Here is a 26,101-nt window from a genome sequence, read left to right as displayed (position 1 = left end):
GTTGCGTTTAGGAAATGTGTTTTGATTAGAGCTTTCGTCTGGATTTTATCCACCTTTCAGACTTCTTTGGTAAAGAAAAAAATATGCCTTGATTTTATTTTATTGCTTCAAAGATATAGGTTTCTTCCAATTTAATTTTATTAGTTATATATAAAACAGATATTCTCTTATTAAGTCAATACACTTGCTTGTGAATTAATTGGGGACTTGTGTATTTGCAGCAAACCCTTTATCTATCATAAACACAGAGCTAGATGTGAAAGTAAATAGATTTTTTCTAACAGATTTCTATTTCTTGCTATTGCCACTGTAGTCAAGATTACTGATATTTCTGTCAAACCTTGTATTAAGATAACTTCTTCAAAACCTGCAATATCATATTTTAAGTTCCATTCTAGGCTTTAGTATGTGGCAGATGGGGGGGGCATTTTGGGACTGTAGGAGGGACTTTATATAGAAATATCAAGCTGTAGTAAATCTTCATCATTTAGGCAATTTTTATTGGACTAATTCTGACAGTTGTCATCCCGAATTGCTTTGAGCATATGGCATATCTCAAACAGCAGATTGTGAATCATAAAAAATAAAATTAATAACTAACCACAGAATCAGCAACAGTATAATGACAAGAATCAACTACCCTCTAGCTTTTTATTTCTTAAAGAAGAAATTCTACACTCAAGGTCAAATAGAAGTTGTTTTCTTTCTTCTCTGCTCATATGTATTGACAGTTTATTCAAACACTTCATTTAATATAAACTCTTTGCATTCAATTCTGTGTAGCTTCTCTAAGACTTATATTTTCAAAACACAAGTGGGAATACCAGTAAATGCAGACAATTTACAGTGCAATCCTAAACAGAGTTATACCCTTCAACGCCATTGAAGTTGATAGTCTTAGAAGATATAAATCTGCTTAGGACTGCACGGTTCATAAACATATTTGCACATGGATTGCACTGTTCATATGTGTGCCATTTCTTCTTCTGAGCATTTTCAAAGACCCCCCCCAAAAAAATAAAATCTATGCGCTATATACATCTTCCACAAAAATGTTCCCTCTCTGTGTTAAAAAAAGAAAGCTTATTATTAAATGAGTCTGCTCCTAAGCGCAAGTGAATCAAGAGATGAGTAGAGGATTGTGCACAAAGATCACTGTCAAAGCAATCAAAGGCATCACTGCAGCATTTTATGATTGTAGCATACAAATCAATTAAACGGGATCCCTAGTGAAGACAGTGTAGTGGTTAGAGTGTCTGACTAGGATCTGGGAGACTCAGGTTCAGATCCCTGCTCTGCAGTGGAAGGTTTTTGAGTGACCTTGTGCTAGTCACAGACTCCCAGACTAACCTACCTCATACAGTGGATGTGAGGATAAAATAGAGGAGAGGAGAAACATGTAAGCTGCTCTGAGGCCCCATTGAGGAGAAAGGTGGGGTATAAATGAATAAATATTTAAAAGGCTCCCAGCTATCCTAGAGCACCTACACATCTAAAATAAAGTAAAATCCAGTTTATGTTGGGTGTTCATGATGGTGGGTTTATTGTATAACCAGCTCCATGTCTCTATACAAAGATCCTGGAACAGGTGTGCCAGTATACTTTTTGTTCCAGTGCATATCTTAAGATGATGCAGTTCACTCCCAAACAAAAGCACAGCGGTGTACCTGCTCCTACATTTCAAAATCATGCAACTCTATATTGGTGCCTATGTATACACCTGTGCTGCAGAGAAATCACACTGGCATTTAGCAGAACAAGATGTTCAGCTCACCTAACCTAGGATTGTTGGTACACCTGCATAAGAATAGGTTGACCCTAAACCATCTATGTAGACTGTCAAAAAGAGTATGTGTGCCCGGACCATGCTCTTCCATTAGGATTACAGCCATTGTTACATACCACTCTTTCTGATTGTATAAAAGGTGTATTTTTAGGCAGTAGTTTGTTTAGCTTTGCTTTAATTCAGAGTAAGACAGGGAAAAATACCAACCAACAACTCTATATAAAGATGGTGCAGTGAGGATGTCTTCTGCCATGCATAATGACATCTGAGCATGAAATAGCTGCTGATGATGCTGGAGAGCTCACCTGTAAAGGTGAGATAGTTTCCTAGCTCATAGATACTTCATGGGTATTGCACATACCAATGAAGGCCTAGAAATAATAAATCAAGCTTTTGGGAATTAAAAACAGAGGTTGGAAAATGGCAATATAAGATATGGTTTGAGAAAACATTGTGTCTGTTACCTCTGGAGAAAAAGTCTGATACATAAATATTCAATGAGAGAAAGAAAATACTGAATTCAGAGAGCTGAGATATTTAGGAATAAAAGGCGTCAGTTCAGTTATGTGTTTGCAGTACTTGAAAAGAAAAATGACCGATACACAGCAGCATATAGTGAGTTGCGCTTTCAAAGAATGAATATTATCTGGGCTCATTTATTTATGTATTTTATTTATTTTTTATTTAAATTTCTAGCCCGTCCACCCTGGCCAACATTCTCTTAACATTCTCTTGAAAAAACCAAAATACCAAGGTGAAGTCAAATATTGGTGATCACTTCAACAAGTGATCAACAACCAACAACCACCGAAGTCCCTTCTTACATGCCCATGGAAATGCCGGTCACCACTTAGGGGTCAGTAAGCAATTTTCCTCCAGCCCAGATTGGCCAGGGATCTTGGAGGGTTTTTTGGGTTTTTTTGCCATCTTCTGGGCATGGGGTAGGGGTTACTGGGAGTGTGGAGGTGAGGTAGTTGTGAATTTCCTGCATTGTGCTGGGGGTTGGACTAGATGACCCTGGTAGTCCTTTCCAACTCTATGATTCTATTATTATAAATCTTCCGATAACTATTTCTTTTTTAAGCATCTGTATAGAGATGGGAGCCAGCATGGTGTAGTGGTTAGGAGTGATGGACTAATCTGGAGAATTGGGTTTGATTCCCCACTCCTGCACTTGAGCAGCAGACTCTACATCTGGTTAACTGGGTTGGTTTCCCACCTCCTACACATGAAGCCAGCTGGGTGACCTTGGGCTAGTCACCGTTCTCTCTGAGCTCTCTCAACCCCACCTTTCTCACAGGGTGTCTGTTGTGGGGAGAGGAAGGGAAGGTGATTGTAAGCCCAGTTGATTCTCCTTAAAAGGTAGAGAAAGTTGGCATATAAAAACCAACTCTTCTTCTTCTTCTATTTGACCCAAGAGCGGAACCCATAACTGACTTCCGATTCTGTCATCTGAAGAAATAAGCTATAGCCTATGAAGGCTCATGCTGTCATAATTGCTACATTCAATAATAAAAAGGGTGACTCATTCTAATCACGAAAGCAACAAAACCAGGGCACCTATAGACAAAGTGGAGGTTTCAACCTATTTGAGACACTCCCTGGGTATGCAAAACAGTATAACTTTGTAAATGAATCACAAAAAATATCTCCCAAATGGCCTAATGAGGACTGAGGCAAAGGACATTGAGAGCAGTTGAGAGTTGACTAAAGGGGAAGAAACTGAAAGAGACAGGGAAATTAGCTTGCTCAAGAAGTTGGTAGGTCATAGAATTCAGCATGGAAATTTTATTTGTGTAGGGGAAGGCTATTCCACTTTAATGCTTCATTTCTGAAGTTCAGGTAAGCAGGAGGCTACTGATCTAGCCTCTGAGAAAAAAACAAGGTTGCACTGTTGCTGTTTAATTCCCCTCTCAAGGCCCATCACTTGAATTAATAAGATTAATGAGTCTGGAACGCCACATACAAGTGTTAGCATTCACTGTACTGGTTTTTACTTTTCTTCCACATCCTTTCTTTAATTCATGGCAGTTGTGTAATTGCATATAACATAAAGTGAATCAAGACCCAAAACAAAAAATGTATCTTCCACATTGTAAATGTTGACCTGACTGAAAGGACTTGCAATAATAGGTATAAATTATGGGTGGGAAGATACCGATTGGACATTAGGAAGATTTTTTTTTTTTACAGTAAGACTAGTTCAGCAGCAGAATCAGCTGCCTGGGGAGGTGGTGAGCCAGCGTGGTGTAGTGGTTAAGAGCAGTGGTTTGGAGCGGTGGACTGTGATCTGGAGAACCGGGTTTGATTCCCCACTCTTCCACATGAGCAGTGGAGGCTAATCTGGTGAACTGGATTTATTTCCCCACTCCTACACACGAAGCCAGCTGGGTGACCTTGTCCCCACTCCTACACAAGAAGCCAGGTGAGTGACCTTGGGCTAGTCACAGCTCTCTTAGAGCTCTCTCAGTCCCACCTACCTCACAGGGTGTCTGTTGTGGGGAGGGGAAGGGAAGGTGATTGTAAGCCGGTTTAAATCTCCTTTAAGTGGTAGAGAAAGTCGGCATATAAAACCCAACTCTTCTTCTTCCTTCTCTCTGGCAGTCTTCAAGCAGTAGCTGGACGAACACTTGTCAGGGATGCTTGGCTGATCCTGCATTAAGTAGGGGGTTGGACTAGATGGCCTGTATGGTCCCCTCCAACTCTATGATTCTGTGTAACTTGGACTTACACATTAGGTTGTTCATAAAATGTAACGAAGTGGCGTAAAGTAATGTGCAAACTGGTTCAAAAGTAGGTCAGATTTAATTCACACATTAAACAAAATTCAGAGACTTCTAGCATAGAAATTGAACAACAGGAAGTTTTTGCTGCCCTGACCAATGTTTAACATAAATAATATAAAACACTATAATAATGTTTTTAAGACAAACCTCTAGATATGTGTCTTAAACATGTAGACTTCCAGAAATATGTAATACCTTAGTGAAGAGTCATTTACGCAGGGTTTTTTGTTTGTTTGTTTGTTTGTTTGTTTTTTTAATCTTGACGTGGTAACAGCTGGCATTTATAACTTTAGGGAGAATGTTAGTTCAGAAGCTTTTCAGCTGATTTGGTAAATGCTAGCAGCCACCACATGAGGGTGCAGTTGAGAGTAGCATTTGGGTGTGAATGTACGGGCTCCAGGTTTCCTTGGCACAATATTACTTTGCCTAGAGGTCCCTTGTAATTGTCTGTAATGGTCAGCCTGAACTGAATGTTGAGCTACCCAGTTGGTCATCTTCATGCAGATTCACAGAATAAAAATCTCTTCAGTGGTCTGGCATCTTTGCTTTGTTTTAGTTCATGATGCTGTACTAAAACAGCTCTATGTAGAAAGCATTGTACTTTCTATTTTCTTGTGGTGTGTTTCTTAAATCCACAGAATCGTCCTCCCAGTTATTGAATTGGTAAGTAATTGCACCTCTGAGTCAGCTCAGCAAACCCTATCTTCCAGGTTACCTGCTGTGTTATCACTACTGCCAGCAGTAATCTTTGCCTCTAAGGAGTCTATAAATGGGAAGGATCTATAATAAAACAAGTGCATTGCAAAGCAAGAACATACATTAAGAGCATAATAACAATATAGAAATTCTAAAACTGGGTATGAGAAAATTAACTGTATATTCACAGTTCAGTGTATAATCCTAGTGACATGTTTCTCATATTCCATAGCGATACAAGGCAACCTTTCTGCCTGATTTTACAGACAGATAATAGAAATATTCTTTTTAAAAACTGACATACTGCTTGGTTATAGTTTTAGTTATCTGTATCCAGAGAGAATTCTCCCTCTGCTCTCCAGAAGGCATTCAAATGCTAATATAGTGGTTAGGCTAACAGCAGAGAGACCCAAGTTCAAATCCCTACCCTGCCATTGAGCTCACTACCTGATCTTGGGCCAGTCATACTCTCACAGTCCAGCCTACCCATAGGGTTGTTGGAGAAGAAGAAGGGGGAATCATGTATGATGTCCTAAGGTCCTTGGAGAAAAGGTGGGAGATAATGTAATAAATATACTACTTTTTATCTCTACATTTGTTTTGAAATCTTAATTCATAGAGTGTCAGGCTGAAGACAGACATGATATAAAACACACTTCTTTTATATTAATATTTCTCTATCACGTTGATGACTCAAATTCTAATATATCCATTCCCACTGCTTCTTACACCTCTGGTGGCTACAAAGCAATGCTCACTGCAAACAGATGCCTGAAGCTGCAGGACCTTCTCCCATCTCAGCTACAGGACTTATTGTTTCCCAGCTGGGAGAGGAAGATGAAGAACAGGAGGAGGAGTCTGAAGGAGGAATGACACAAGCAATCCGGGAGGGAGAGTTCGCTGATATGCTTGAGATTAATGTAAAAAAGATGAGTGTCCAGAATCCTGTGAGCATTCTTTATATCATATGTCTTTCTTCAGCCTTGACCTCTGTTTCTGTTTCCTAGATATCCATTGCCATTCAAGCATACTTTGAGGAGAATATAGAAATACTTTGGGCATGTCTGATTAATTTCAGTAGGTCGCTATAGCACATAGTATAAAGTTATATAAATCATTCCATCCTTTTATATCTCTGCCTGATCTTGCAACTCTATGCATAAAATTCCCATGTTAATGATCCTGCATAGGATTTACAGGATCAGGCCCAAGCATCTAAACTCTTCTCATTAATCCTTTAATAGAAACCTCTGTATTGATGCAAGATTTCTGCCTGGAGTGTTCAAAAATTAAGCAAATCAGGGTTTATTGGAGCTGTGGAGATTAGAGATGAATGTACTAGACAGAGAAAGTTAATGATAATTCCTTACATTTCCCCCAGAAGATTAATTGTGTGTTAGATTAAAACCCCATTAAATTGAGTAAGATATGATTGTTAAAATTATAGCATGTTGGGAGTAAAATTAACCAAACATTTCTTTACAAATATAAAAATGTTGGCATCTCCTTTGACATTTGGAGGGTTAATTATAAAAGCATTTAAGGCACTTGAAATATATACTGCATAAAATGTGCCCTGATTAAATCTTCAACATGGTAGTGCGTCATAGTATGTAGTAGTACTGGTACAGCCATTGTAATAGTTTATAAGAAAGTGTGTTGATATAGCACATAACAGGAAAAGAGGAGTAGTTGACTTGGCTAAGTGGATTCAAAATGCTTATCGAAGGGAACCAGCGTGGTGGTTAAGAGCGTAGTGGTTAAGAGAGGTGGTTTGGAACAGTGGACTCTAATCTGGCAAACAGGGTTTGATTCCCCACTCCTCCACATGAGCGACTAACACTAATCTGGTGAACTGGGTTGGTGTCCCCACTCCTACACAAGAAGCCAGCTGGGTGACCTTGGGCTAGTCACAGCTCTCTTATGTATGACATGCAATGCTCAGGTTTATGACATATAACAGTTGCCTAATGTAATAATAAAATACTAGTACAATAATATGTGTAGCTAATTAATTACATCTAAGGGAGTCTTTTGAAATACAGATCCATGTTTGAAATGTATAGTTTCTCTTTGAAATGGACAGTACATGATTGACATCACAGTTTTGATGATAAACACTTTGTGTATCTTCTGGGTGCATTCTGAACTTATCCTTGTGATGTTCCCAAACAATGGAATCTAGATTCCTTCAAGTGTGCCTCAGAGTCTTATCTTTATGCAACTTATGATGTCTTTTTTGCATAGGCACTTCCTGGTGATTTTCCTGTAAAGAACCTTCACTCTCTCTTTTTTTAAATTTTTTTAATGCTTTTATTATATTTATATAGGGTACAAAAGGAAAAAAAGGGAGGAGGGGAAAAATTCACTTCCGTCTGCAATAGGCGGTGTTTTCTTTGATTGGTATTATACATTCAAAAAACAAATTTTATACTTATTACAGTTAGTTTGATATACTAGTTTTCATCGTAATCTTATTCAATTAAAAGATTATTAAAAAATCAAATAGACGAATCGAGTTTATGCTTGAACATGAATCGAGTGTATTCTAGAACATGAAAGACAGCCGCTAACATAAAAAAGAGTAACAATAAATGTACCATGGCTATCATTTCTCTAAAAATTACTCATTATATAAGTAAGTCAAATATAATCTTAGATATGGAGAACATTACTCATCTACTCATCTAAAAAGGAATAAGGCTAAGTCTAAATATAAGTACGCCATGGTAGCCATTTCTCATAGAATTGTTCTACAGATTCTCGTATGTTAAACTAAGGCAGAATTCAGATACCTTCCAAGTTAGTAAGAAACTTTAAGTGCATAATACAGTAGCTATTCCTCTAGGTTCAATAGCACGCCCCCCCCCCCTAAGTTCCATTGTCTTCTATCCTGATACACCTTTTGGTCACAATTCAGACAGCCCTTCATCTATCCTCTCTCTCTGAGTTGGTTTCCTCCGGATCAGCCAAGTGGCAGAACACAATTTGGAGTAAAAAGTAACTTAAAATGGGTGTCTAGTTTATAGCCATGCAGCCACGCCTTATGGGTGTGCAAAGAGAATGGGTTGCTGTTGTTGCTTTCTATCTGGCTTTTTCATAGTGACCTTGTTTTATAATCTGTTTCTTGGTTAGGATAATAGTCATTTGCCGGTTAAATCCTTGCCTTCCTTCATCCTTTCCTTATCTGAGATTTATTGTATGAAACTGGGAGTCATGTGTACAGCCTCTTTTTACCCCTAAACTTGTATTTTGGTTTTCATATGTGGGGAATGCTCTTGTGTGACTCAACCAATACAAGGACTAATTTGGGTAGAGTGTTTCCATTTCCTGCAAATCACTGACACTATTTTGCATTTGGGGATCTTCTGAAGATGCCTGTAACTGTTTCCTGGGGCAAACACAACCCAAAGAATTTTCTGTCACTTTCCCACCTTCCCTACCACACCAGAGAATTTCATTAGGAATAGTTTTTTTTAGGAGATAGAATTTGGGCCTAGGTATAAAAACTCCAAGCCTGTAGCCATTAACTGAGGTTTAAGGTAAACTGAACTGATAGTGATGACAGGATTTCTTTTAAACACGGAACAAAGTTTATTTAATAAAACACAAACTGGAATAGTCACACAAAAAGTGATCGAGTAGAGGTGGGATGTCAGTTTTTAAAACAGTACATGGGAAAGGGGGGAATTATGAATTAATTATGATTAATTAAGAACAACCAGGTATAATTTAGTATTTCTCAGTTCCAGTATACTGTCTTTTACCCTCTCCACATCATCATACTCTCCTCTCCCTTTCACCATTTCTACTACTGTTTGTAGTTGCCAAGCAGGCAAGCAAGGGTGATGGTGGTAGTCACAGCTATGACTGGGAGTAGATGCTGGAATTCACCCCTCCTCCCCAGTTTTACACTTGAGGAAATGGGGAAAGACAAAGAACTGCCGGAAAGAAGTGTAGCCCAATTGTCCACACTTCTGCCTCTACATATAAATGGCGGGGGGAAGTTAGATCCCTTGTGGCATCCAATAGATGGCATCTTTCTGTGTGTGAGTCAAGTGGTGTCAAGTGGCAGCCGACGTATGCCAACCCCTTCGGGTTTTCAAGATGAGACTTACTGAGGTGATTTGCCATTTCCTTCCTCACATAGCACCCCTGGAATTCCTTGGTGGTCTCCCATCCAAATGCTAACCAGGGCCAACCCTTCTTAGCTTCTGAGATCTGATGAGATCAGGCTTGCCTGGGCAATCCAGGTCAGGGCAACATCTTGCTGTAGGCCTACAAACCTTGTAGCCAGTCCTGCCAGTACTTCAGAGTTCTTACATCTTCATTTCATTGTGAAAACAGCCCTTTTATCTCTCTCCTCCACTTTGTGTTTAACCACTTTTTGATGCATAATACTATGGGCCTTCCTATCGGGCAGCTTAAAACTTTATCAGAGATTTGTTCTTATCAGAGGTTTATTAGAAGGCATTGTCAACCAGGGTCCAAGATTCAACTTTGCTGAAGCTAAGCTGGTCTGGATCTGTTCAATGCCTATATGGAAGACTTCCTAGGAACTCTACAGATGTTATTTGAAGCCCCATGGAATAAATGTAATAAATAGTGAATAAATGCCATGCCCAGCTCCTCCACATGAAGCCTGCTGGGTGACCTTGGGCTAGTCACTGTTCTCTCAGACCACCCTCAGCCCCACCTACCTCACAAGGCGTCTGTTGTAGGGAGGGGAAAGGAAGGTGATTGTAAACCACTTTTAGACTCCTTAAAAGTAGAGAAAAGTGGGGTATAAAAACCAACTCTTCTTATTCTAGTGAGCAACCAAGTTTCTTTACATATGTTGCATTTGGTAACCTTCACAAAATTGGGAAGAGAGGGCCATGTATGCCTCCCTAAGCACCTGAAAGGAATTGCAGGATAAAAACATACTAAAGGTAGTACATTGTTAATAACTTTAAGGACACTTTCATACATGCCAAATAATGCACTTTCAATCCACTTTCAATGCACTTTGCAGCTGGATTTTACTGTGTGAAACGGCAAGATCCACTTGCAAACAATCGTTAAAGTGCATTGAAAGTGGATTGAAAGGGCATTATTCAGCATGTGTGAAAACACAGGTAAGACAGTTCAAGTCCCCACTCAGCCATAAAACATACCAGGTAGTCTTCATCCAGTCATTTTTTTCTCAGCCTAACATACCTCACAGGGCTGCTGCGAGGACAAAATGCGGGGAAGAGCTGCCATGTGTCTTCCTTTAAATCAGTCTAACTCTAATACAGAGTTTAATATAACATATAGCTGGCAGAGAAAGCCTTCAGCAATCTATTACACATTTTTGTCATGATGTAATTTGTGAAGTTTTTCTGTCGTGGTGCGTCATCTGTGGAATACCCTCACTGTAAACTTCCCACAGCGCTAAACTTCTTGACTTACTGGTGTGAGGTTAAAACTTTTTTTTTTTAGCCCAGGCTAATCTCTGGATTATTCTGTTGAGTTTGGTTTATGTTGTTTGTTTGGTTTGGTTTTCCCTTCTTTTGCTGCACTTGTTTCTGTTGATTGACGCTTTCAACTGCTTTGCAGTCAGTTTAGTATGATTTTACTGTCGCTGCTGGGTTTTTAAGCTAATTTTTTTTGCTCTGTTTTAGCCAATCGGATCTTATAGGGTTGTTGTATTTCATTATTGTTTGTGAACTGCCTTGGGGTATTTTGTTGAGATTGCGGAATGTAAGAATATTAAATAAATGAAATAAACAATAGCCGTGGGAGTGATAGTTTTTTCGGGAAGTACTTAGGGACATGGTCATTGTGATGAAGACAGACCTGTTTGCAACTATACCGAAGTGTCCCTGTTTACACTGGTAAAATGTTGGAGGGTGGGATATTACTGTCCTGTACTTCAGAAGGGGCTGTTCTTGTTCTCCTCTGGGTGTGCTGCTGCTCCATTGTACGTTTCACTCTGGCTCTATGCAGTGCTGTGGCCTGGAGTGGATCAAACAAACCCCGGTGAAAGTCCCTCATTTGCATCACTTCTAGACAGCCCTGTCGTACTCTTTGCTGACAGGAAATCACTGTCTTTGTCACCTTTATTCAGTGATCTCCTTTTGGCAGAGATGGTCCATGTGACCAGGATTCACCGCAACAACAATTCTGCCTCAGAATTCAATGACATGTTTTGCTCCGCACTTCAACAACCGCGCCGGCGGTAGTCGGTAGGAAATGGCGACATTAATTTCAGAGTGAAAAGATAATTAACGCTTCAAGACGAATGGTATAAACTCTGTGGTTCACCTTAAACTTGATTTGCTGCAAACGGGTGAGGAAAAGAATTCTCCCCTTTGCTGTTTCAAATAATTTCAGAATACTTTCGAGGGCCTAAGAGGAGAAGAAAATACCCCCGTTGTAGTTACAGGGGATGAGAAACATAAGCCACAACACTTAAATGTTTTAAACTGCGGACTGAAGTGTGTGTAAAGTGCTTACTTAGATGATATGAATAGGATACTGACAAACAAAAGCAGCAGTGTGCTCCTAGAAGGCTGTGCTTCGAGGAGTTTCCTTGGCAACAGAAATGCGGTTCCAAAAGTAGACAGAACTTTACTCAGAAAACATGCTATTAATAACAGCCTTCCGGAACAACCTGGAACAATTTGACTACTTGGCAGTGATAATGCCAAGTGTTCTGCAAATTAATGTAACACAACAGTTATATGTTTCTCTTGCCCATAACTCTTCTGAAGTTGAAGTGTGGATTCGGTGTTCAGTTTGTGGATATGAATGCAAGAAGCCATTCCAAGTGTTAGCAAAGGGAAAGAAAGCTGAAATACTGTGGGGCCACAAAGCTCGCCTTAATGTCCCCTGCATCGTTTTAGCTTGTAAAACAGATTAGCCCAATTAGATGATTTTATTCTTATTAAGGGGACAATAAAAGGACTCCATGTTTACCAAAGCCAAATGTAAGTGCAGCTCACCAATTTATGACTGTTTAAAACTGGCTACAATAATTTTGAACCTTTAAAAACTTGAGGAATTCAGCGTCCATCCTTGCATCTGTCCCTAAGAATTCATTATGGTGGCAAAGATCTCCTTAATTCTTTATGTGTGTGTTGTCAACCCTTGTACATATAATAGTGTTGACAAAATGTGTCTATGAATTCACTTTCAAATTTGCAGCACCACAGTTTCTCATTTACTGACTTCAAACAGTACTGTAACAAATTGCAGCTGAAATCCTAAGGATGGTTCCCTGGGAGTAAAGCTCATTTAATACAATTGGACTTGCTTCTGAGTAGACCTGTTTGGAATTGCTTCCAAAATTACTCAGGTGCTCTTTCAACAACTTTCAAGAAGCCGGTTTGAAACAGAATGTACAAAATACACTGTCTGTGCAGACTTCTTAAAATATGTCATCATTCCTTTCTGACAAGAGAATAAACTAATTTCAGATCTGCCTTGCCAACTAGAATCATTAGAATTCTGTTAAAGGCCAAAAGTTTACAAGACAGGAAAGGTAGACTCCTCTACTACCTTGACCTTTCTTGAATCCTTAGATCTAAAGGTTAAAACTAATCAATATCTCATTGTGCATCCTGGTAATAAGTAATAACTATCATGTTAAAATCTAAATGATTGCAGATCGCACTTAAGTATGTTGACCCATTTGGGAGCTTTTTTAATTGCAATCAGGATAGTGATTATGGTTTGCTAATAAACTTTTAGGCTAAATGGCAAAAATTGCAGCTTTTTATAAAATATGACTTTAGCTTCTCTTTCACTGATGGTAAATGGTGTTTTACAAGATAAAAGGAAAGCCTTTTCTGAAGCCTTTCTAGATATCTGTTTCATTCATTTTTCCTTTAACAGTGACAAAAAGGGATAATGCAGTGTCAAAGAAAATAGTGTTAACTTGCATTTATCTTTCTAACAACCATGGTGTGCACTTCTCATGTCCAATTCATGTTTACACTGAATAGCATTTTATGCAAGATGGGTGCTATTCATGTTTTTTAAAGATACCAATAAATAAAGCCTTTGGCCCCTCCTCACATGGAGGGCAAAAAATATAGGAAGGCAGTGAACAAGAGGTGCCATATTAATGAGGGGGGAGGAAGGAGATGAAGAGATTTGACTGGTCCATCTTATTCCTCTTCTTCTATTCCCCTTTTCCTTTCTCATGCTTGGTGGTTTGTCACTAGTTTCACACAAGAAAGGCATGCATGTGTACAGATCACTGTGGAGAAGCACACTGCCAAGCAACATAGCTGATGTAGAAGAAAAGAGGGCCAACTCCTTCTTATAACCTCTCCCTACTTAGCCAGTGTGTCTTGCCACTCACTTCTGTTCTCCATGAAGAAAGGCTTCCATCTGTGAAGTAGGGTTGCCACCCTTCAGGTAATAGCTGGAGATCTCGTGCTATTACAACTGACCTCCAGCCTATAGAGATCAGCTCACCTGGAGAAAATGGCCACTTTGGCAATTGGACTCTATGGCACTGAAGTACCTCCCCTCCCCAAACCCTGCCCTCCTAAGTCTCCACCCCAAAATTCTCCCGCCAGTGGCAAAGAGGGACCTGGCAACCCTACTGTAAACAGAGGCAGAGTTAGAAGAATGGCCTATGCCAATTTCCCATTCCCGGTTCAGCTCCCAGGGTGCCCCCTAGGACTACTACTTAGGTTAATGGGAGTCTCAAGAATTGTATGGATGTGGCATGGGCTGCAGTGGAAAAGGAAAATAGTTGCACTGACAAATCCCCAACCTCATACAAGATCTTGTGAGAACAGAACAAGAGATTGTGTAAGAAGAACTGTGTGTAAAAAGAACTGGAGGACAATCATTACCAGGTCCTTCTTCCCAGTGCAAGCCTCACGTTTTATCTCACACCATTTCTGAGAGTAACCCAAACCTCAGAAGCAAGTTTCTGTTGAATGAAGAGGGAATAGAACTCTGCTGCTTTTCCAGTTATATGGATATAAGCCAGTACCCTGCCCTCTGCAGATGAAATGTATCAGTCTCATAGCTTATATAATTAGTTTTAAATTTAGCATGTTTCTTGACCTTCATATAAAGTACTACAGGTTGTATATATAAACTATGTGCCAACTTACCCCACAAACACCTTGTTCTATCACAGAGGATGTTGAATTTACAGAACTGGGGACCAAAATTGCTACATCCTAATAAGAAGTTCACCTCTGCAGTTTTATTCCACCAACAGAAATAATAAGGTTTGGTTTTTCTGCTACAACCAGCGGACCTAAACTCTTTGTCTTTTAAAAGAATCTTCTTAAAATTAAAAATTACCCTCCCATTCCAAATAGCCGTGGATATATAGTTGTACTTTTTGGAATTATTTAGATGTTCATATCATCTCTTGGTACCTTAGTAAGCATGAGGGAAGATAGGCTTTTAAATGGTGTCAACAGCCCATGATAATATTAATTTCTCTCTAGTATCAGAGGAGCATGCCTATTATATTAGGTGCTGTGGAACCAGGGTTACCAGGTCCCTCTTCACCACCGGTGGGAAATTTTTGGGGCGGAGCCTGAGGAGGGTGGGGTTTGGGAGGGGAGGGACTTCAATGCCATAGAGTTCAATTGCCAAAGCGGCCATTTTTCTCCAGGTGATCTGATCTCTATTGGCTGGAGATCAGTAGAATAACTAAGGAGAGTATATAAATTTGTATGTTTATTTACCTCAACTTGTGTTTGGTCAGCATACGTGCCAATTTCTTTAGATATAACTACCAGGCAGTTGGCAGCCCTGTGTGGTACACAGACAGGATGGTGCTGCTGCAGTCGTCTTGTTTGTGGCTTCCTAGAGGCACCTGGTTGGCCACTGTGTGAACAGACTGCTGGACTTGATGGGCCTTGGTCTGATCCAGCAGGACCTTTCTTATGTTCTTATGTTAATTTCAGGAAGTGGTAGTTGGTTGTAGCAAAATTACATTGGAGTCAAGTAGATGAACTGCTGTTAAAGCCTAACAAATACTATTTCATCATAGGCTTTCTTAGGTTGGAGCTCACTTCTTCAGATCCAAATCATAAAGCCTGATTCTATATGCAGCAGGGGAAGGGGAAAATGTTAGAAAGGGAGGTAAGTGTAAAACAAGATTCAATCAATGTATTCATTCATAGAGAGTGAGTGTGAGACACTCCTAACAACAGCAAAGTAGAATACACAAGTCTAATATAGGATGAGATGAGATAGGAGAACAAATTAGGATCTTTAAGGGTTGGATATGTGAGATGTTATAAAAATACTCCCTAAAATCTCCTAAGCAAAGGATAGAATGATTCTTTCAAAGCCTATCAGACCCCTTTCATCATACCTGATGAGAAATTCCCAGCTTGGTCCCAGATGTTCTCTGAGACTTTATTGATTACATGCAGGTCCTGGTACCTTAACAGAAGTTCTTAGTTCTTTTGGCTATCTTGTCAAAATTTGAACTGCCATCCTGCTAATGTTTCAGACCAATGCCTATTGTGTGAGTCATACTGCAGTAGAATATGCTAAATGTTCACAGACTGCAAATTCATTGTTTACCTTGCTAAGATTATCTTCTTGTTGTTTTTTACACAGATCTGGGATTAAAATATTTTTTTCACCCCATGGTAATCCCATTTTGCTCTCACAACAGTTGGATTTATCTGGCACTACAGAATGCCATTTTCAGCATTTTTAAATATATTTCATTTTCTCAGAGAAACAAACTAGAAAAAGTTATATCTTCTATTGAACCATCATTAGTTGATAATAGAAGTGTTAGTAATTGCACAAACATGTTCTCCAATTCATGGTGCAAAAAAATGAAGTTGGACATGCTTGTACCATTCCTGGTTTGTTGCTTTAGTCCCATGCCACAACAGCAGGATGTACCAGTTGTTTACCTTTAACCATGTGGACTACATTGTCCACAATTTTTAGGCACAGTACTGTGGATGAGTGTGAACTGCATGCAGATTCATGGATGTACTGATCAGATCTAAAGATCCCATGTTTGCATATGTCCTCAATGTATATATGCTCCATTACCTGAGGTTACCACAGCAATAACACTGGCTCAGTTTAGACATTACATGAAACCATTGGTTTATTTTTTACTATTTTCTATTTTTCCTTTTTCTGTGGGAAACCAGAAATTGTTTCAGAGCTAGATTTGAGTCCAGCAGCACCTTAAAGATCAACAAGATTTTTGGGGTTGTATAAGCTTTTGAGAGCCAAAGTTCCCTTCATCCAATACAAGAAGAAATAGACATCCCTGAGTCTTGACATCCCAGTCAGAAGGTGGGAGGGGTGTTGCAAAGAAAAGAGTCAAGATGCAAAGGTACAATGCAAAATGTGACCAGCTTGATTACAGCAGGGGAGAAAAGCTTAGGGGCAAAAAATTAACATCTGTAGTTAACATCCGATCTATTGTTCAGAATTTGTGAATGATTTTTTCAGCAATCTCTCATTGTAATCTTCCCTTGAAGCTTCTCTGTTTCAGGACTGCCATACTTAAGTCACCAATGGAATATACTTGAAAATGTTTTTTGGTTTTTGAGTGCTGTGATTTTTGATGTCAGATTTATTCCCATTTATTCTTATTGTTTCTCCAGTGGAGAGAGTGAAAGGGCATTGCTGACACTTGATGGCATATATAACACTGGAAGATGAACAAATGAATGAACGGGAGATGGTATGGCTGGTGTTGTTAGGTCTGGTGATTGTGTTGTCAGAGTGAATATGGGGCCAGAATTGGCATCTTGTTTTATTGAAGGCCCTTGTCCCAAAGTCCGGGCTGTGGTAGGAAGTGCATTATTGTGGGTGAGAAGTTGGTTAAGGTTAGGAGGCTTTCTGGGGCGAGAAAACATTTGCCTGTGAGAGAGGAGTATCATCACAGACAGCCTCCTAACCAGAGTTTGGGACCAGCATACCTGAAGGACTGCCTACTCCTTTAGAAATCTACCACAGTCGTCCCTGCTTCAGGTGCCACAGCCTTCTGAGTTTAAGTGGGTGGCAACCTGTGAAAGAGACAACTTAAAGCACCCCACAGAGCTGCTGTTGGGTCCATTAAAATTTATGTATCACTGATATAGTCAGGACTGTCCATTCGTATATCACACCTTTGTTTCCTGATACTATACATCCCCCTATGGTTTGTTTGTTTGTTTGTTTGTTTGCACCTTTAGGGAGTTGTTACAGATCAAAAACATTCTCCAATACCTTTAAAATTATTTTGTTTATTCATCATCCATCTCACTGCACATGCAAAAACAAAAATCATCTAACAATTAAGATCTTGTTTGCCAGAACAAATTAATGACTGGATGCATAAATGGTGTCGTCAAGAAAGGTTTGGATTTTTGGACCGTGGCTTATGCTTTTGAGAACAAGTTGCTCTATGGAGACTTTGTTGCCTTATTCAGTAGTTCTGTTTTTCTTATGTATTCCAACTATAGCTGTATTTTTATACATGTTTTAATTCATCGGCACTGAACAATCATTTGCTTATGTTTCCACTTTAATTGATTCACTTGACCACCAGGTGGCCTACCACGCTGTATTGTGTATTGTATAGTTTGGCTCAGATCTTAAAACTTTCATAATACAACAATATTTATTATACTGTCCCTTGCCCACTGGAATTTTTTTGTGGGTGTAACATTATAGAATTTGCAGTATTAACTGCAGGCTCTGTGGCCCTTTGCAGGCATATCTAAGTATGTTTCTACTAATGGAATTTATCTGCTTGTTGAGTGAAAGGGTGCAAAACTGAATACAGATGTAATATCCTTAAAGATTATTGCATGGTTTAAATTAATTCTGGGTTTTTTTCTTAAGTGCTAAATTGCTTTATCAAATGATAGCTAACTTCTGTCAGTATCACTTTCTCCAGGAGATTATTTAAAATGCAAAGAACAAAATCAATATAATGGCAATTTTTCAAATGTCAGTATCTAATGCCAATCACTATTGGCCTGAAAAATTACATTTAATAGGGTCACTGCTCTACCATTGTGGCCTATTAATGTATAAAGTACTGTAGACTCTCTTGAAATATTTATATCTTGCTCTCATTTTTTAAAGTGTGTGCCATATTGCCTTATACTATAACCCTGACTGAAAGCATCTGAAATAATTAAAATTTAGATTGTTACTTGGAATAGAACATTTGAAAAATTAGCTGGGGCTTCTGCTGTTGTTTTCTTTTAGTATAATTACCTTAAAAATATTAGTTGTTAAGTCAGAATAAACAGTTACAGTAAATGAATGTGTTTTAAAGGCTTCATTCATTTAAAAAATCAGCATAATTCAGGCAAACTAATACATTTTGATGTCCTTAAATGGCTATCAGTTGGAGTCAATGGGACTTCTTAATGATTTAGTGTTGCTGGATCATGGCCTTTATCAATTTTGTGAACTTGATAATATTTGATATGACTAACTGATAGCGGTTTTCATTCTCATATTTGCTTCTATAGATGTATTTCTCTTCTCTTACATAACTGTCTGAAACATGCACCAGAAAACATACACCAAATACATAAAACAAAGGAACCAGGTGCAACTGCGCTAAGCAGACATTCAGATGCCACTGATGTAGCATGAAGGCATAAATCTTACCAATTGTTGTTTGATCTTTTGCATTAAAGTGGCACGGCATGCTGTAATCTTGGCTTATTTTGTGTGTTGAAGTATCACAGAAATTATCTAGTGTCAAGATACAGGTCCCAGTTCCATGGATAGGATTTCTGATTTATTTCAATCAGTGTTGCTGCTTGCTGCCTAAGTGCTTAGCAGATGTGGAAGTTGTTTGATTAGAAGATCTGGTTTATCAAGTCCTTTTCCATTTGTCATTTGTGAAGACTTCATGTTTATCAGGTCCTGTACTGATTTCCTTTTACCATTGTTACTATCAGCTTCTAAACCTTATTTTACCTCGATAGTGCTCTGGATATGCTCTTGTGTTGTATGTGTATCTTGAGCCCAGTGTTGAGTCTCAGGCTTAAGTCTGGATTCTGCCCTCCCCCCGATTTCAGTCTCTCCCTATCATGATTCTAAATTGACATGAAGATAACACTTAATTATGCCTACACTAGGATTCTATTATTCATATGCTTGCCTTTTGCCCCAAGATTAACCCTTGGACAATCCATCCCTTAAATCAGCATATATTTAAAACATTCTCACTCTGCCTGCTTTTGTTTTACTTTTATCAATGTTTCCAGAACTTTAATGAAATTGCTTTTTGGTCTCTAGATGACACTCAACTTCACAAGTGGGATGGAGGCTGGAATGTACTTTCTTAATGCCACAGATAAAGAAAAGTTATATATATTTCTATTATGTTTAATCATTTATGTCCCACTTTCCTTCCCAATGGGAACCCCAAGTGGCTTACCGTGCAAAGAACCCAGCCATATGGAAGTAAATTTAGCCTTGCAGCAGTAGTAGGGTTGCCATCCCCCAGGTACTAGCTGGAGATCTCCTGCTATTACAACTGATCTCCTGCCAATAGAGATCAGTTCACCTGGAGAAAATGGCCACTTTGGCAATTGGACCCTATGGCATTGAAGTCCCTCCCCTCCCCAAACTCCACCCTCCTCAGGCTCCGCCCCAGAAACCTCCCACCAGTGGCGAAGAGGGACCTGGCAACCGTAAGCAGTAGGTGTACTTGAAACCTGCTACATGCATGGACAGATCAGGCTCACTTGGTTGCACCAATGTTTTGGTAGGGGTCTGCTGTATCAGCACTTGGGCTGTGATTGGATCCCAGAGATAGTACAAGAGGATCTGCTGCTTCCTACCTCCAAATATGATAATGCTACATTCAGTTGTGGATATGGCGATAGGTGATAACAATTGCTCTTGGAAGTAAACCACTGATGCAAAAAACAATTGGCAGATTTGCATCGTGGTGAATTTCACTTTAACAAACCATTATTTGCATAGTAAAATTTAGCAAAGCACACACACATATATTTTGTTTCTCAGAGGTTTCATGTTTCTGTAAATGTGAATGCAACTGAAAGACAAACATCTGGATAACATTTGAACATCTATGGTTATCCCATGTGTTTTGACACTTTTAGCCTTAGTCTTTACAATAGGGCATTAATACTATTTAACAACTGCAAGAAAAAGTTCAGATTTTGGTTAAGGATGAAATACTTCAACTACTAACATTTTAAATAGCTTCTTGTGTATCAGCCGTAATTTAGACTATAACAACATTATGTTAAAATTCAGAATTCATGCAAAATGATCCAGGAAAAATGTGAATACAGTGACTTGTTGCTACAGTAATGTTTTGAAGGAACATTAAATATTTAGTACTGAAATGAATCAGGGATGTGGATCGTAATGGTTATATATAGATTTATTTTATTTTATTTCTCATTTTAAGGCTATTCCTTTATTCCTTGTCCAGCAGCTATACACAAATTGCATAGGACATGCAAATATACATAGGCAATTTGAATAAGGTGTATAGAATTTTGTGTATGTGCTTGAAACATGCAAAATGTACCTCTGCAATGGGTGAAAATACTTATAATATGGTTTGGTAGTAATATTTTCCCTGAATAAATAGAAAAGGCAAAGATTTGTTGACTCTAACAGATATCTGGTTTCAGAACATTTTCATACATGGGGCTTAAATTATTTGCATGTGTTTTGTGAACTTTTTGTTCTTTTCTTGTGCTGTTTTGGTGAGTGTGCAATCGTTTGTAAAGCAGAAAAGAAAGCAGAAGAGAAATTTGTTATGGCAATGAGCAGTCTGGCCAATGTGGTGTTTGCATTTACAACCTCCTTCCTCGAAATGTTATCTGTTATGCAAAAATGACTTATGTTTCTGCCATTTGTGGTGGCACAGTCTTTACAGCTAAATTTAATCTCTTACGGGACCAATGGAATGAAAATATCATTCTATAGGCACAACTGAATGGAGGAAATAACCTTTGAACTAGGACATCCCCAGGTATAGGGATGCCAGCTTTGGGTTGGGAAATACCTAGAGATTTTGGGGGCGGAGCCTGAGAAGCATGGGGTTTGGGGAGGGTAAGGACTTTACTTCAATGGGGTATAATGCCATAGCGCCCACCCTCCAAAGCAGTCATTTTCTCTAAGGGAACTGATCTCTGTCACCTGGAGATCAGTTGTAATAGTGGGAGATCTCCAGGCACCACCTGAAGGTTGGCAACCCTACTCAGGTATAATGCTTCTTCCTGGAAATTTCCTATGTATACAGTGGCAAATTCTGCCATCATACAGTGCTTAGAGCCACAAACATGGCTGTGTGAGTTTTTACCACACCACTACATCCCCAGGCAAGCCTAGAAGTGTTTTAAGTGGCTGAAGTAGCTGGTACTAATCCTGACCCTGGGAAATCAAACTGTGGTGCTTTAGCTACACGTTCTTGTAAAATTTGCTGATAGTGCAGAATAACACAGATTGCCACAGATTTTAAAATTAACTGGCAATCAATTAAAATTTGCATGTACCTAGCCAAATGACCAAAGTTTAGCTGTTCCCACCTTATTGAACCAGGAGAACAATACGGACAAAAGCATACCAAAGCCTAGTGTAGACGGGCAGCCCATTCCTGAAGGGGGGGAACTCCTTTGGAAACAGCGTGACTCTGCACTGGCGTAGTTGCCACTATCACGAAATAAGGTGGCGCCTAGTCCAGCATGGGGGCAAATACGTTGGTGTCCAGGCGCCACCAGCCCCACTGGCCCCCGCTGCCGGCTCAGCCATGACGGCAGGGCTTTCCCAGAAAGGAAAGCCTGCACCAGTGTGGGGAGGGCGTTCCTGGGGCATTCCCAGGGGTGGAGCTACCTTTAGGCAGCTTCCACAGCCCTTTCGCTCTGAGAACGCCCCCTTGAGCGGCGGCGTGGTACTAATCGCAACTCTGGGAAATTAAACTGTGGTGCTTTAGCTACATGTTCTTGAAAATTTGCTAATAGTGAAGAATAACGCAGATTGCCACAGATTTCAAAATTAACTGGCAATCAATTAAAATTTGCATATATCTAGCCAAATCACGAAATAAGGTGGCACATATGCCAGCATGGGGGCAAACATGTTGGTGTCTGGATGCCACTGACCCCCGCTGGTCCCCGCCAGAAGGGAAAGTATGCGTCAGTGTGGGGGGGGGGCATTCCTGGGGCATTCCCCGGGCTGGAGCTGCCTTTAGGCAGCTTCCACAACCCTTTTGCCCCAGGAACACCCCCTTGAGTAGCAGTGTGGCTGCACCACCTACTTTGGTGGTGCAACCTCACTGTTTTCAATGGGGCCTTTCCCCCCTTTTTCTTTATTTGTATTTTTAAAACATTTTTTGTGTGTGTGTCTGCGGTGGCTGGGAAGCCTCTCGGGGGCAGCATGGCTCTGCCGCTCCCAGCCAACGCGGATCTACCTCCAGTTTAGGATTGCGCTCTTACTGTAGTAACAGAAAGTTATGTTATTTGTATCATGTTTGTATCATGTCAACAGCTTCTGGAATAAAGCACAGGTGTAGATTTGTGAGGGATTTTTTTTTTAAAAAAAAAATCTGTATTTATAACAATAAAATTTGGACAAAACATTCAAACCTTGTTGCTGAATAACTACTGTCAGCCAGTAGATCTGTGGGGCTTGTTCAGCTAAAAGCAACAGCAGACTTTGTAACTCAGTGATGTAATCTTGGCTTTGTGTCATTTATATTCAACCTAAAAAAAAACAATTTTCCTGAATAGACGGCCTGACAACAATATTGTTCAGTGTTGGTTTTTATTTGGACCGCTTCCAAATTGCTCACATGCCTCCACAGTAACGCATCATGCCTGCTTAAGTTTTTACTCTGAATTCCTCCGTTTCCTCCTTGCCTGGTATTTTATTTTGCTTTTAAAGCCTCAGTTATGTTTGTGAAACTAACCAGCCTGGCCACAAAATTAGGATGTATCTTGCAGAGTGCATTCATTTTACTTTTTGCATATTTTTCCTGAGGTCATGTCAAGGTTAGTTTGAATTCCATCCTACATTAAGACTTCTTTCACAGCTATTTAGCTCTGCAGCCTACTCCCCGCTGGGGTCTGCCCCTTGGGCACGTCAAAGCTTCAGACCTGACAAATCACACACAGATGAAGCTGTACAGTTTTTTAAATAGTTCCATCAGTAACATTTTCTATACAATATGCTTTTTAAAAAAACAGAAGTATATTCTCTTCATTGTAATATCTTGAACACAGATTTTATGGAAACACTATTCCATACAAGAATTGTTAAATCTGAGGCACTGGGCAGTATGGTTGGAATTAAAATTGCATTTACTCAGGAGCAAGAACTGTTAAAGCTAACAAGATTCACTTGTGAGCAATTAAATAAATAATTCTAGATTGATCCATTCTGTGTTGGTATAATACTGTGCATATCCTCCACAAAGTGGTATACTTTAGTGTCAGCATTTAGAAGTAACTGCTTCAAATACCAGCTCACAGACAAGCTTTCCTAAGCAAGTCATTATTTCAGCCTATTTGTAGTATGGAGATAATATGTCATACCTTACAAGGTTGTTGTAAGGATTGCTGTAGCAATGTTTCAATACTCCCATACTATAGGAATGAAAGTATTGAAAGTAGCACAAATATTTTGCTTTGTGACAGGCACCCGCTCTAATGGTAATATTAACATCTTTTGGAACAGGAGAACTTAAGCTGATGGGGCGGGGGAGAGCTCTGTTCAAAATTTATGGCCAGCATATCTCACTGGCACACAGAGGGGATTTCTATTGACCTCATTTGCGCTAAATGAGTAATTGCTCTCATATGTTGAGAATTCCGTATGCCTCAGACGAACTTCAGCAATGCATTGCACATACCTGTTTCATACAACACCTTTTAAAAATCTAACATCAACCAACTCTGTTTGAAATGTTGGAGAGCATTGTGTGAATAACTTATTACTACTGGAGCATCTGTGAGAGAAACACCACACAAAATTTTTAAAAGTGTGTTGTGGGACATGCAGCTTTCGGAAATATTGCACATTGGGATGTTATAAATCTCATGGCGTAACGGCATTTCCTGTTTTAATAGGTGATGCAGAAATCCTTGGTTGGTAATGAGTATATTATCTAACAATATACCCTTAACAGGCTTAAGCTATTCAGGATTTTAAAAAGCAGCTTACTGTCTTCCGCATTTTAAGGGACAAAATGTACTGCCTTCTACAAATTACTTGATTGACTGATGAAGTGCCATAATTATAGCTGCATTGCCATTTTGACAAAGCCACAATAACCAGTTGCAGTTTAGTTCCTACTCCAGGCACACAACCCTTTGCATTACAAAACCCAGTTTTACTGGTCTAATTCTTATTCAAGACAAAAGACACCTGGAGATGTTAACTGTATACTAACAAGGAAACTTAGACCCAAGGAAATAATAATATCAGAGTACAGCCAGGGTTTGTTTTTTTTTTTTTTTTGTAAAGTTATTTCAGAAGGAATGGTTTCTAATGAAGAGTTGTCTAAGGGGTTGCTTGTTTGGAACTAATTAAAGACAGATCTCCTTAATAACAAAAGGATCATGGGAATTACATTAGGTGTCTGGAGACTTGTTATTCTTTTGGCACTCGGAGTCGATTGTTGAAGTTGTTCGTGTAGAAATAAAGCAACACCATAAAAACTCCTATTTCAACCCCCTCCCTTTCCATGCTATTGGGTAAAGCCATTGTATTTTTGCTGCTGCAGTTGTTGCAGTACAATTCATATCAGTGGTCCAGAATCCTGAAGAAAAACATGTTGTTGTTTTTTGTATTAATGCATGATGGTGAGAAGAGTCTTGCGCTTTCACTCCATGCATTTTCAGCCTTCAATTAATGTGAAAGCAGTACAATGCCTATGCAACTTCTCTTGCCTAGTGGTGCACCATTTATCATTGCAGTTTTACATTGACCTTGACACCCACTTCATTAGAATAAAGATTGTCTACCATTTAGGTTACATTGTTCCTCTGCACAGAGACCCCATGCAAATTTCTGTTCAGATAGAAGAGCTGTGAGCCTGTCAGAGGTCATCTGCATTAAATGATTGCAGCTATTTTCCAACTGCTTCTTTTCATTCTACTCAATTCAGGCTAGGAGGATCAATCAAGCCTTCTGCCTGAAACAGTGGGACTGCTGGGAATATAACTGTTTTTGGTGGTACTGGATATGCCCTAAACAGTATTAAATATTTAATATAAACTCATTAAAGGGCAAAAAAAGATATTATAGTTACAGTAAAATTTAAATGGGTTTGGATCACCTTCCTTCACTAAAAGCAGAGCAACTGGTATAAAGGCTCTATTTTATTATGAAGAAAAAAGAGTCGACAAAGTTATTAAAGCTTTTCTTCAGTAGAATGATGTCAGTGGTATAACTAGATAAAACTAAGATTTGAAAAAAGCAGGAAGGACCATATGCCTTCTATATATTTTGTATTCTGTACCTGAAACTCTTGCAACAAAATCAGGGTTTTTTTGTTTTGCAATTGCAAAAGCACTCACTCTTTGGGTTTTGTGTATAAATAAAGCTGTGTTTTTCATTTGTTCTCAAAAGAGACTTAATAGGAATAAGTTACTGGTCTCCTCCTTGAGTTTTCAGAGTGATATAATTGGAATTAAATTATTAATGAGAGATACTTTTTAAAAGATTGTTTTATGATCTTCTATTAGGGGATTTGCAATTCATTTTCATATTTGTAGTTTGATTTATATTAAAAATAATGCAATCCATGTCCAATTAACAATACATGACCAATGTAATATGATTTCTAGATCATACGAATAGAATAAGATAGGAGAAGAAAACGAATTCTTGGCCTCAGATGTAATTT

The 26,101-nt window shown here is 39.1% G+C and overlaps 1 protein-coding gene across 2 annotated transcripts in view; it reads left to right on the top strand.

The window, feature by feature from the left end:
* Window positions 1-26,101, top strand: part of AKAP6 (A-kinase anchoring protein 6) — a 296,164-nt gene that overhangs the window by 208,486 nt on the left and 61,577 nt on the right. The window lies entirely within an intron of this gene.

The sequence above is a fragment of the Euleptes europaea genome, chromosome 6 (assembly GCF_029931775.1).
Source record: "Euleptes europaea isolate rEulEur1 chromosome 6, rEulEur1.hap1, whole genome shotgun sequence".
Taxonomy (NCBI): domain Eukaryota; kingdom Metazoa; phylum Chordata; class Lepidosauria; order Squamata; family Sphaerodactylidae; genus Euleptes; species Euleptes europaea.
This window is presented reverse-complemented; position numbering and strand designations above follow the sequence as displayed.